The sequence below is a fragment of the Euprymna scolopes genome, chromosome 35 (assembly GCF_053919585.1).
Source record: "Euprymna scolopes isolate OS-2025 chromosome 35, ASM5391958v1, whole genome shotgun sequence".
Lineage (NCBI taxonomy): Eukaryota > Metazoa > Mollusca > Cephalopoda > Sepiida > Sepiolidae > Euprymna > Euprymna scolopes.
The window spans coordinates 60750158-60765010 of NC_136516.1; the positions used below are offsets into that span (position 1 = coordinate 60750158).

The 14853-nt window shown below is 27.7% G+C and overlaps 1 long non-coding RNA gene across 1 annotated transcript; it reads right to left on the reverse strand.

Annotated features, from left to right (window-relative positions):
- Positions 1-7935: 7935 nt before the first annotated feature.
- Positions 7936-14157, reverse strand: LOC145259618 (uncharacterized). Its single transcript, XR_013864174.1, has 2 exons — positions 13999-14157; positions 7936-8348 (listed from the first exon to the last, which is right to left on the reverse strand). It is a non-coding gene; the product is annotated as an uncharacterized LOC145259618 (long non-coding RNA).
- Positions 14158-14853: the final 696 nt, after the last annotated feature.

Below are 14853 nucleotides of genomic sequence, written 5' to 3' on the forward strand. Positions count from 1 at the left end.
TATATATATAATCCATATATATATATATAATCCATATATATATATATAATCCATATATATATATATAATCCATATATATATATATAATCCATATATATATATATAATCCATATATATATATATATATATAATCCATATATATATATATATATATATAATCCATATATATATATATATATATATATAATCCATATATATATATATATATATATAATCCATATATATATATATATATATATATATAATCCATATATATATATATATATATATATATAATCCATATATATATATATATATATATATAATCCATATATATATATATATATATATATAATCCATATATATATATATATATATATATATAATCCATATATATATATATATATATATAATCCATATATATATATATATATATATATAATCCATATATATATATATATATATATATAATCCATATATATATATATATAATCCATATATATATATATATAATCCATATATAATATATATATAATCCATATATATATATATATATAATCCATATATATATATATATAATCCATATATATATATATATAATCCATATATATATATATATAATCCATATATATATATATATAATCCATATATATATATATATAATCCATACATATATATATATAATCCATACATATATATATATATAATCCATACATATATATATATATATAATCCATACATATATATATAATCCATACATATATATATAATCCATACATATATATATAATCCATACATATATATATATATAATCCATACATATATATATATATAATCCATACATATATATAATCCATACATATATATAATCCATACATATATATAATCCATACATATATATATATAATCCATACATATATATATATATATAATCCATACATATATATATATAATCCATACATATATATATATATAATCCATACATATATATATATATATAATCCATACATATATATATATATAATCCATACATATATATATATATATAATCCATACATATATATATATATATAATCCATACATATATATATATATATATAATCCATACATATATATATATATATAATCCATACATATATATATATATATATAATCCATACATATATATATATATATATAATCCATACATATATATATATATATAATCCATACATATATATATATATATAATCCATACATATATATATATATATAATCCATACATATATATATATATATAATCCATACATATATATATATATATAATCCATACATATATATATATATATAATCCATACATATATATATATATATAATCCATACATATATATATATATATAATCCATACATATATATATATATATAATCCATACATATATATATATATATAATCCATACATATATATATATATAATCCATACATATATATATATATAATCCATACATATATATATATATATAATCCATACATATATATATATATAATCCATACATATATATATATATATAATCCATACATATATATATATATATAATCCATACATATATATATATATATAATCCATACATATATATATATATATAATCCATACATATATATATATATATAATCCATACATATATATATATATATAATCCATACATATATATATATATATAATCCATACATATATATATATATAATCCATACATATATATATATATATAATCCATACATATATATATATATATAATCCATACATATATATATATATATAATCCATACATATATATATATATATAATCCATACATATATATATATATATATAATCCATACATATATATATATATATATAATCCATACATATATATATATATATAATCCATACATATATATATATATATAATCCATACATATATATATATATATAATCCATACATATATATATATATATAATCCATACATATATATATATATATAATCCATACATATATATATATATATAATCCATACATATATATATATATATAATCCATACATATATATATATATATAATCCATACATATATATATATATAATCCATACATATATATATATATATAATCCATACATATATATATATATATAATCCATACATATATATATATATAATCCATACATATATATATATATAATCCATACATATATATATATATAATCCATACATATATATATATATAATCCATACATATATATATATATAATCCATACATATATATATATATAATCCATACATATATATATATATAATCCATACATAAATATATATATAATCCATACATAAATATATATATAATCCATACATAAATATATATATAATCCATACATAAATATATATAATCCATACATAAATATATATATAATCCATACATAAATATATATATAATCCATACATAAATATATATATAATCCATACATAAATATATATATAATCCATACATAAATATATATATAATCCATACATAAATATATATATAATCCATACATAAATATATATATAATCCATACATAAATATATATATAATCCATACATAAATATATATATAATCCATACATAAATATATATATAATCCATACATAAATATATATATAATCCATACATAAATATATATATAATCCATACATAAATATATATATAATCCATACATAAATATATATATAATCCATACATAAATATATATATAATCCATACATAAATATATATATAATCCATACATAAATATATATATAATCCATACATAAATATATATATAATCCATACATAAATATATATATAATCCATACATAAATATATATATAATCCATACATAAATATATATATAATCCATACATAAATATATATATAATCCATACATAAATATATATATAATCCATACATAAATATATATATATATATATATATATATATACTAGCTGTACCCTGCCACGCGTTGCTGTTGCTCAAATTGGCGCAATGGATAAAAATGTTCCAAAATGAGAAAAAGCATGTTTCTTTTAAGTTTAAATTTCCATTTTGCATGGGTACACAGTTTTTGTTGTTCCATTTTCTTAGCTGATATAGAGATTTTCCGGTTTGGTGACTCTTGAATATGTAACATAAATTGTCCATGTGAAAAACAGTCAGTGTGTAACTGTAAGGCCCACAATTGTAAAGATTGCTCCCTGTGCTTTGTTGATGGTTATTGCAAATGACAATAAAATTGGAAAGTGCAATTTGCTAAAGTGTAATGATGTATCCGGTGGAAGCATAGGAATGCATGGAATGAAGATATATTCATCTGTGAAAGGTCCTGTTAAGATTGCTGTTTCTATGATAGTTTGTTATTTTTTTTTTTTTACTGCAAGCTATGTGCCATTGCAAAGCTTGGATTGGTTTATATTTCACAACATGATAATTAGTACACCAAATTTCAGTTACAATACATGCGGTGGCATCCCTGGCAAATATAACTGTTGGATAATTAACCACTTTATCTGCTTTCACAACAGTGTCGATGGATTTGTATTTGACTACCTCACTTGGAATTTTACATTTAATTATAGCGTTAAGTTCATGGGCATCTTTGTATTGACCTGCAAGAATAGCTCATTCACTCAGTCAAATGGAATTCTTATAATTTGAATATCTGCAAAAACCTTTTAAACTAACTATTCTTTTGATGAAATAAAATTACAGAAATTGCAGAAGTTAAAAGTCAAAGAATTTTGCCCTTAACTCTGATCAGCTGGCACTTTTTCGTACCCAATTTCCCACAAGTGATGCAAAAGTTTTTGTGCGGATCAAACAGTCTGCAACTGTACATGCATATTTTGAGTTAAGTTTAATGTCTTCACATGGAACAAAAAAGTAGAGTATTTGAGGCAAGCATTTATTTCATTTGCTGATGTTGATTGAAGAAGTTGATTGTCTGAAATCTCCTGCAAGCAATATTACTGCATTCCCAAATGGTCTGAAATTGCCACGCAAATCTTGCAAGGATCGACCAAGAGCCTCTAGTGATTTTTTGCGTACCATTGTGCATTCATCCTAAACAATAAGTTTGCATTTTTGCAATATTTTTCCCCATAGTGGATGTTTTCGAGATGTCGAACATGAGATTTTTGAAAAATTGAATGTTTTAAAGTAGAATAAATAATTCTTCTACTTGGCAGCAAGGTCGCAGGTATTCCTCATGCAGCAAGGGCTAAGGCTATGTCATTTTGTTACCAAATGGCTGCCAAAATCAATTTAATTAGAAAGGTTTTACCAGTTACTTCTGGTGCTGTTCAAGGTAGCAGTAATTTCCAAATAACTTCTATTCTCACAGTCAGTAAATTAGGTGACTAAAATAGGATTTATCCATGTTTTGACAATGCCTTATTCACTGTAATTAATTTAGGAGACTAAAATAGGATGAGGGATTAGAGATGGACAGATAGAGAGGAAGATATATAGATAGAAAAGAGACAGTGAGAGGAAAATAGAGAAAGAGAAGGAGATAGAGAGATAAAGGGATTGATAGATAAACAGAGAGAGGGCGAGAGTTAGAAACAGAGAGGGATGAGACAGAGGAAAGGAAAGAGAGAGGGAGTTAGAGAGAGAAAGGGGCTCAAAGAGAGATGGAGAGGGTGATATAGAGAGAAAGATAGATTGAGAGAGGGAAAGGGAGAGATGGATAGAGAAAGATATTGAGAGAGGGGGGAGAGAAACAGAAGGTGAACTACACTTCACCGTTTTTTTCCTCGTTCAGTAAAGAAGAAATCTTTCGAGACTGAGGCAATTTTAATGTTTTGTTATTATCCAGAGTACCCCTTTTTTTTGGGGGGGGGGGGGGTGATTTTCCTCGCATTAGAAACCGACCGGGTTATCTGTACTTTCACTTAACAAATTAATAAAAGAAAAACATATTGTAAAATTTGAATTTAACAGGGAAATACTATTTTAAAAAATAGTATGGTAACATAAGTGCATAAGTGCCACTTTAGGTACTCCTTGGGCGTTGAGTTCCATGGCGACCAGCATAATTATTTAATGGTCGCTCCCTTAGCCCCCCCCCCCCAATCACGGCTAATGCATGCGCACGTAACATTTTTTTTTATTTACTGACGTTGGCTTAGTAACTAAACGATTTATTGATAATTTCATAACCCTTAAACGCATGCCGGAAGATTTAAATTGGTTCATTATTGTTGTAATGAAAAAAAAAAAAAGTTTCATTCAACACAAAACCAAAAACACATATTAATGATAAATGATTTATTATTGTATTCATTGAAATTTACTAATTTTTAAATAAAAAAGTAAAAAAAAAAAAGTTAACAAAAAAATAGTTGCTTATGTGCGCACAACTTGTTTTTTTTTTAGATTAGGTCCACCTTATAATCACCCCCCCCCCCCAACCTCCTCATCTTAAGAACAGCTTCCGGAATAAACACCACTTTTGGAGGGGGGGGGGCTATTTTCAAAATTTAACTGATATTTGTTGTCAGCATACCCACCCGAAAATACTATTAAAAAAAAAAAAAGGAGGGGTTCAGTACCCGTGGCAGAGAAGTAGATTTATTTATCAATAAAAGTTGCGGAGAAGTAAATTTATTTAGCAATAAAAGTCATCATTTAAAAAAGAAAATTGTGGCGGTGGACCTAAATGTTTTGTTTTCGCACTATTCAACAATTTGTTCATCCGCGCATGTAAATTAAAAAATATTTGTAAAAGTGAGAAGTTATCAGTAAATGATTTAGTTTTTTTTGGTTTTAATTTATTTATTTATTTTTTTTTTTTACATTAGGTCCACCTCCACAAATGTTAAGAACGGCTTTCAGAATAAACACCCCCAACCTCTCCATGTTAACGGATTTCGGAATAAACACCATTGGGGGGGGAGGGATAATTAAAAAAAAAAGTCGATAAAAGTCGTCATTTAAAAAGAAATTTAAAATCAAATGTTTGTAAAAGTGAGAAATTATTAATGAATGTTTAGTAACATTTTTCGGTGCTAATGCAGAGAGTGACCCGCGCTATTTTTTAAATCGTGTTTTTTTTTTTTTTTAATCAATTGCAAGGTTAAAGTACAGAATAGGTACAAAACACCCTCCCCTCCCCATGTTAAGAATGGCTTTTTAAATAATAACGTTATTATTTCAGCATGTATCACCCTCTGCATGAGTACCCATTTTCTTTTAATATTCATAAAAAGTAAAACTTTTTTCAAAATAAATAAATAAATGTTTGTAAATGTGACAAATAATCATTTAGTTACGGCAACGTCAGTAAATAAAATATGTTACGTGCGGGGTGAGGTGGGAGACTAAGGGAGCGACTATTATTTTTTTCTACTGGTCGCCATGGAACTCAACGCCCAAGGCGTACCAAAATGTAATTTTTTTTGTCAAATAAATAAATTTCAAGCTATTTTTGCAATAAATAATAGATAGCAACTTCGTTAATTTTACGACTCGCCCCAGCATATTATAAACACCCTAACTTCCCCATGTTAAGAACGGCTTTCGAGGTTTATGGAAGGGCGTTTTTTTTGTTTTTTTTTAACATGGGGGGGGGGGTTATGGTGTTTATAATACGTTGAGGAATGTCGTAAATATGAAACAGTTTAGAAAAAGTTAAAACAAACTTTTTTATGTAAAAAATGCCGTGAAAATAAACTAAACAATTAAAACGTAATGTTTCATGAGTGAAAAGCATTAACATAAATAAAATTTTAAAAATTGGTAAGTACATAAATGATTTTAAATTTTTAAAATATGGAATTATTATTTTTTTTTGTGTGTGTGTGTGTGTGTGTGTGTGCTAAAGCAGAGAGTGATCCGCGCTATTTTTTTAAAATCGTTTTTCACGTTTAATTAAAGTTTTATGATATGTTTTTATTCAATTGTAAGGTTAAGGTTGAAGAACAGATACTACACTTTGATCTTGACCACTTCTGCGATAATTGTAGATTCCTATATTTTTCCTGCTGAGAGTTCATATTGCCACAATCTGTTAAAATCAATGGAATAGTAAAATCTTGTCTCTCTAATTCCTCTTTTCCCCGCCACCATTTATACCGTTTCCTGGATCGTTCACAAGTGACCGTTACGAAGGAATACCAGTTTTGGTTTTCTTTACTTCGTAGTTGCTTAAAAAAACTGGAATGAAGTTTTAATGTTCCTTTCCGTGCTGTGCTTTCACTGGGTGAAACGCACCATAGACTTAACTGAATCAAAGGGTTATTTATGCCATTTTTTTCGCTTTATTTCATATTGTAGTTGCTTAAAAAAACAGGAATGGATTTTTAACGTCTTTCCGTTTCACCATGGAGTTAACCGAATCAAAGGTTGAATTTTTGTTTCTCCGAACACGTTCATTTTTGTCCCCCATTTTTGCCTTTTGTTTTTCCGATTTCTTCTTTTAAAGAAGTTTTACGTTTGTTCGCTGTTTTTTTTTTGGTTTTCCCGATTGCTCTAAGGAGTTTGACATAGTTTAAATATTAAAAAAAACAAAAAAGAAAGTTATTACTTCGCTTATACTTTATACACGCACACCTCCAAACACCCAGGCAATGCCAGGTACCCCGGTTAGTATATATTGGATCAGTATAGGAGGAGCTGCATAGCTTATTTCACCATGATATTTTTATTTGTTTGTTTATGTTTATCCCTTACACCCTTGCATTGCTGCCTATAAACTTTAATTTTCTTTATATAAACATACATATATATATATATATATATATATATATATATATATATATATATATATATATATATGGATGCACATTAATGAAAAGGGAGGGCAGTAAGAATAAAAAGCTGTTGGGAGGTTGGCCCTGAAAAAGTGTGATTCTGTCTTGATGACCGAACATTATTTGGAAACTGAAGTATAATACTGCACGATTAAAAACAACCAATTTACCAATGAAAAAAGTGACAAAACAATCAATATTTTTATTCTGAATGTTCTCCACAAACTGGAGGGAACACTACATGATTGCGAAAAATATTAAAAAATTTTTTATAATAATTGCTGAGTAAAAATGAAAAATGCTACAGCCTTATCAATCTTTTCTACTTCACTCTATAAATAACTCCATTTCTATAAAGAAATAATGCAAGCATCTTTAGTGCTCTAATATTAACACACATCTTAAAGATTTACTAAACAGTATTATTGCATGCCAGACTAAAATGAATTAATAATAAACAAACTTTAAAATATAATTACACCAAATGTAAATCCACTGTATTATATTTAAAGAGTTTTATTTCAATATCATTTATGCAAATACCTACCTTGAGGAAGTATTGGTTGTATTGGTTGGTACAATTAAAGGACCTGAAAAAAAAAAAAAAAAAAAAAAAGAAAAATAATAATGCAATCAGTTGATTTGATACTAAAATGATGTCTTGCGCTTAGGATTTGACGTCCTCTTATTTGGACACCCACTGAAAAGAAACTCTTTGGCATTTTAATAAACTAAAAACTCTTTGGTATTTTTCTGGATCAACAGAATTTCAGAGTGATGACAGAAAAAATTACAAATATTTAAAATTTTACAACTTCCCATTTTAGTGGTCTAATTTTTCACAAATTCATTTTTATACAACTTTCAGTAACATATAAAAAAAAAAAAAAAAATAGTATTTAATTAATAAAAATTGTTTTTTTAAAAATTGACACACAAGAAAGCTTACATAAAAAATGAGATTATTACAATTATTCAATAATAAAATATTATTGTGTGTATGCTCAGTAATTCTATATTTTGCTTGTTCATTCCTTAGTCCATAATGTTATGTTTGAGAAGGCAAAATACAATTTTTCAAGGCATAACTCTCTCAGAAAAGACTAAATTTGCAAAATTTGGCTTTAAAAAGGCAAATCTAGCAACTGTGGAATGATATGATAGTAATCTGATTTTGATGTAGCCTCATTTTCAAATATCATTATAAAAATAATATCTGATCACTGTTGTATGTTGTAATGGTGTGAGAAAGGAACTAATAGTAATTTCACTGTGCAGTGGTTATTCAGAGAAAGAAGTCAGCAAAATGTTATGTAAAAAATGGGGATATTAAAAAAAACAGGACAAAAAAAAAATGAACAGTGTCTACAAGAGGTGCTGGACTGAAGGTGTAAATAAAAGATTCTCTAATACAATGTGATTATATTATTTGTATTGAATAATGTAGCACAATATTACTTTCTGAGTATTTATCAGTACTTATTAATTTATCTCATTTGGATTAGTTCTATATTTAAAATAAAGACACTATTTTCATAGAAATGTTTATAAATTCATATTTAATGTGTGGTATTGGTTTTTCTGTTAAAAAAAAAAAAAAAAAAGCTAAACTATGCTATCCAGAAAAATATCAGCTTCATCAAATCATCATGTTTCTCTATATTAATAAAGTAGCCACAGGAATTCTCCTCTGGACAAAAGTATCATAGGTTTGCAACATACATATGCCACATACAAATTCAACACATCTACAATCTTATGTATCTTTTGAACATCATTTCAGACACATTCAGTTGTGATAATAAAATACTACATTACATCATACGAGCAACACTATCACAATCGCAACATTGCTAGGAGTTCCTATTTTTCTCCCTAAATATTTGGTCCTACCACTGCTACCAGTAGTCACCGGGAAGAATTCTACACGTTCCACAGATTCTGTGATTACACCGACTGTAACTGGCTCATCTATAATATAAATCTCACCTGTCTGTTTAAATGTATGTATGTATGTCTGATTAAAACTTTCAACAGATACAACGGATTCTCCCAAGATCAGTATCGTTTTGAAGTCAACCCTTTGGACGACAAATATCGAAAAAATTGGTTAAAACACTAATTCCTTCACCTTCAACTGGGATCTTTTCTACAAGGAAGGGTCGCTTTTTTTGCCAATATCTTTGAAAGTCATCCCCACTTTTCGGTTGATTAGCCTTAATTTAAACCTACGTCAATTCCGGTTTGGCAATGGATGCAACATCAAAGACATCACATTTTTTTTTGTCACATTCTTTTCCTCATTTGCGGTACAGGTTCAAGCCTGCCTGCCTACTACCACTTTTGTTTTTTTTGCTTGACACACCTCCAAACACCCGGGCAATGCCGCGCACCCAGGCTAATATATACATAGATCTAACATAATCTTTCCAATTCCCAATTCATAAATAATAAAGACTCCCTCACCATTCTAATTGGTTGAGCTCTGATAATTCTCATATTGCAGGATCAAGTTCTTCACTTTATAAGTGAATGGTTACTAACATTAAAGTATGGCGTCACTAAGAGACATTATTCCACCCTGCAACAAGTTCATTTAATGCATCGGTCATTTCAGTCATTAAACGATTGTTTATTAATCAGTCCTTCATCATAGTCGTCAAAACAGCAACAAAAAAAATTACACAACTCTTGCGATCAAGTTGTTTTTACCATTGAAGACATTATGCTTACATTTGTAACCTTTAATACACACTCTACACTACAACATTATCTATTCTATTTGTTGTCAACAAATTTGTTTTGTTTGTGTGTGTTCGTGTATGTATGCTACAAATCCCTAGTATATTGACTTTGTAGCAGTCAGACTGCTGTTCCCTTTAATTATAAAAGGTTACTCTTTCACCCCCCCGCCTCTCTCTTATTGCGCATATCTTTCTTCGCAAATGCTATTGATTTTAGTTTGTGCATGTGTGTTTGTGTGTTCAGTTCTGTTGCATCTGAGAATGCGATAACATTTCTTCTTTTTCACCTTCTATTTTTTAATTATCAATTCAATTGTGTTTTGTTTTTTCTTTCTTATACAATTTGTAGCAGGGTTGGAATCTTATTTATTACATTTTTTTAACCTTTGAACTTGAAAAAAAGAGACATGTATATCCATTATTTCTTTTTCTCCTCCTAACACATTTTTACTTTTTAAAATCTATTTATATCCCTGACTGTGGCCTATGCCTGCATAATCTATAACATATCTATAACATATGCACACACACACAAACATTTTTACTTTTTAAAATCTATTTTTATTTTTAGAGTAATTTACATTTTTTAGACGCTAGCCATTAGTATACAAAATATCCCCGACTATGGCCTACACCTTGCGTAATCTGTAACGTATACACATACACACAAATAATAACATTATTATTTCAGCACAATCTATCGCCATACAATGGAATGCAATCTTAAATAAAGCCACTGTAAAATTTCAGCATTAAATGTTTTACATTTGTTTGATTAAAATTCACACCTAAACTAATTGACAGATCATTTTGGAGCTCAGCCGCTAGGTGCAAAGGAGATGTCTAAATATGATCTATAATTAGTTCCGCTTAGTATTACTATTATGAGAAAAACGTGGAAGCCCTTTATCCTGTGCCTTCATTTTAAAATAAACACTTTATTTTGTTTTACTTTTATAACACCGGGCAGCCATACCAGTTAAATATATTTCTCACTCCGTGAAATTTCCATAGGTCCTGTTAGTTGTGAATATTTGGAAATAATGTTCTAATTAGAAAATATGTTTGCAGCAGAAATCTTTTTATAATTATTTTCAGAAACAGTGTGCATTAATTGCTATTGTTTTATTTTATTTTTAAGAATATAGTAATTGATTAAAGAAAAGTGAACAATAGAATGTTAAGTAATAGATTATAAGTAATTGTTTTATCTTTCATGTGAAAAAATTGCAAGACATTATTCCAGAATTTAAGCAAATCATTATGCCTTCTACATTTTAAAAATATGTATGAAAGTGACAATAGAAATACTTCAGACAAAAAATCTGTATTTAAACGTTTTATTATTTGTTTTATGGAAAAGAGAAAAAGTACTTATGGACCACTAAGCCGTTGACAATGATTGCTGTGTGCATCATCATAGTAAAACAACAGTTTAAATAGTTGGCACAAATTAACATTTTACCTATTATAATAGTCAAATAATTTAAAGAAATGAATAAGCTAATATTTGCTGAAAACAAATATACTTGTTTATCTGATAGCTAAAATAGATAAATGAGGATATATTTTTTATTAATGATGTAAGCTGATTTTTGCTTTTTAGATCAATATTGAAAAATGTCTTCGTTTTACCAATCTTCAGAATCAGTATTTTTTTTTAAAGAAATTTAAACAAAATATATATTTTACTGCAAAAGAATATGGCGCAACAATATTTCATGAAAAAAAAAAAAAATTCATTGAATTCATTTTTATGAGTTCTTCTTTTTTTTTTTTTTTTACATTGCTATGCATTTTTCTCTTTGAAAATCGCCTATTTTTTTCTGATAAGTCCACAGATGGAAATATCCAGAATTGACATACTAGACTAAGAAGAAAGTTTTTGCAGAATTTTTAATTTTGATTTCAAATAAGTTTTCGTTATAATACCTTTACTTTATATATCATTTTAAAGAGTGTTTTAGCTAATCATTTAATTACAATTGCTTTAAAACAATGTCTTTTTTTTCAGAACTTTGAATACAAGATGGAAAAAAATGCAAATTTGCACAATTTTTTATTTCAGTTCAAACTAGGCCGAAAAGCTGCTGAAACAGCTTGCAATATCAATGAAATGTTTGGCCAAAGAACCACTACAAAATGTACAACACAATGGGAGTTTAAGAAATTTTATGGCGGCAACAAGAGTTTTGAAGATGAGAAGAGTAGTGGTTTGCCATCGGATGTTGATAACAATCAATTAAGAACCTTAGTTGAAGCCAATCTATGTTCGAGAACTTGCTTCTGAATTAGACGTAACATATATGATCATTTCCAACCACTTGAAAGAAATTAGAAAGACAAAAAACTTGATAAATGGGTGCCTCATAAATTGAACGACAACCAAAAGAAACACCGTTATGAAGTGCCATCTTCCCTTCTTTTACGCAACAGGAAGGGCCTGTTTCTGGACCGGGTTGTGACTTGCGATGAAAAGTGGGTTCTTTATTACAACTGACGACATTCAGCTTAATGGTTAGACATCGAAACTCCACAACACATCCCGAAGCCAAAGTTGCACCAAAAGAAGGTCATGTTCACTGTTTGGTGGTCTGTGACCGGTCTTATCCATTAGTTTTTTTTGAACGCAGGTGAAACCATTATAGCAGAGAAGTACTGTCAACAAATGAATGAAATGCATCAAAAACTTCGACAACAACACTCAGCATTAGTCAATAGAGAAGACCCAATTCTCCTCCACGACAGTGCCTAACCACACACTGCTAAACCGACTCTGTAGAAGTTGAACGATTTGTGCACTGAAACTGCCTCATCCGCCATACTTTCCAGACTTCTCACCTACTGATTACCACTTTTTCAAGCATCATCACTACCAGAACACAAGATTTTTACATTACTGGCATAAATATACTTGTTTTGCAAAAACTTTCTTGTCAACCTGATACAAATATCAGTTGTTTCTCCATGAACATAACAGATCTGTAAATATGCCAAACTTTTGTTTCATCATATTATGCTGCTTTGGGCATCTTTTATTTTCATCAATATTCTCATTAAAACTTAAAGAAAATAAAATAAAATCTTATAGAATCTCTGCATTAATAAAACTATTAGACTGGATCTTGTCTATGTGTGTGTTTCTTGCTTATACCTATCTTTGATAAATATGCATTAAATTTATTTTTATTTACTATTTTGAATTATTTTTCTCTAAACCGTCCATCCGTTATTATCTCCACCTCAACAATGCTGGTTAATTACAGTATTTAATATTACAAAAACAAATTTGGTGGGGGGACAAACTTTTAAAAAAAATGACCTTGTAAATTAACGTTTTAACCATTATTTCTGAGTTCATACATTTTAAAATGAAGTACATTACAAGGAAAGAAAAAAGATTCGGAAACATTGGATGATATCTGCCCAAATCAATTATTAACAATATATGCTGACAAAGTTTATTATTTTGGTAAAAGATAAAAAGGCTATTAACCTATAAGAGGACTTATCGTAGAACCAAAGATTGCAGCCAAACTGGTGATAGCTGTGGCTGTGAATCGCTGATTTTGGGGAAACCAAATTGAAGAGAGAACTGGAGGTGCAGCCATAACAACAGGGCCAGCTGCACCATTGAGAGCTTGACCAATGTTGATCAACCTGAAAATAAAAATAAAAATGTACAATGTTGGATTTTCTTAAATGTGTGTAAAAACTGATATTAAGCGCTAAATAAGTTTCGTGAAACTATTTTGTAAGGGTTTGACGTTTCCAATTAGAGTAAAAAAAAAACAAAAAAACTGTGCATCACAAATTACAGATATTGTATGATTTTTAAAATGCAGCATCCATGCAAAAAATCATGCAATATCTGTAATTTATGCTGTGAAATGGCCTATAGCATGTTAAAGTAGCAATACACGTGAAAAAAATTTATTTAAAATATTTCAATAATAGCATATATAGAAAGAGATTGATGATCTAAAAAAAGAATCTTTAAATCTAATAAGGAAGTTATGACTATTTTTGCGTGTTGCATATTTCGATATTTTCCCTCTTTAAATGCATTTTGTCACATTTTTTACATTACTTTTTCAGTAAAAATGTTATTTTTTTTGTTCAAACACAAAATTATGCTATAAAATTTGTCATATTAGGGTACTTTTGTGCAAGTAATCTGAATACAGTACTGAAAATCTTCAGAAATTAATTGTTTCCAAGTAATCTGCAGTAAATGTACATAATATGGTGCAATACAATAAAAATTCCATGTATGCATAAAAAAAAAAAAAAAGAGAGAACTCAAAGTTAAATTTTATGTGCAGAAAATGGAAATCTAATACTAGGACTG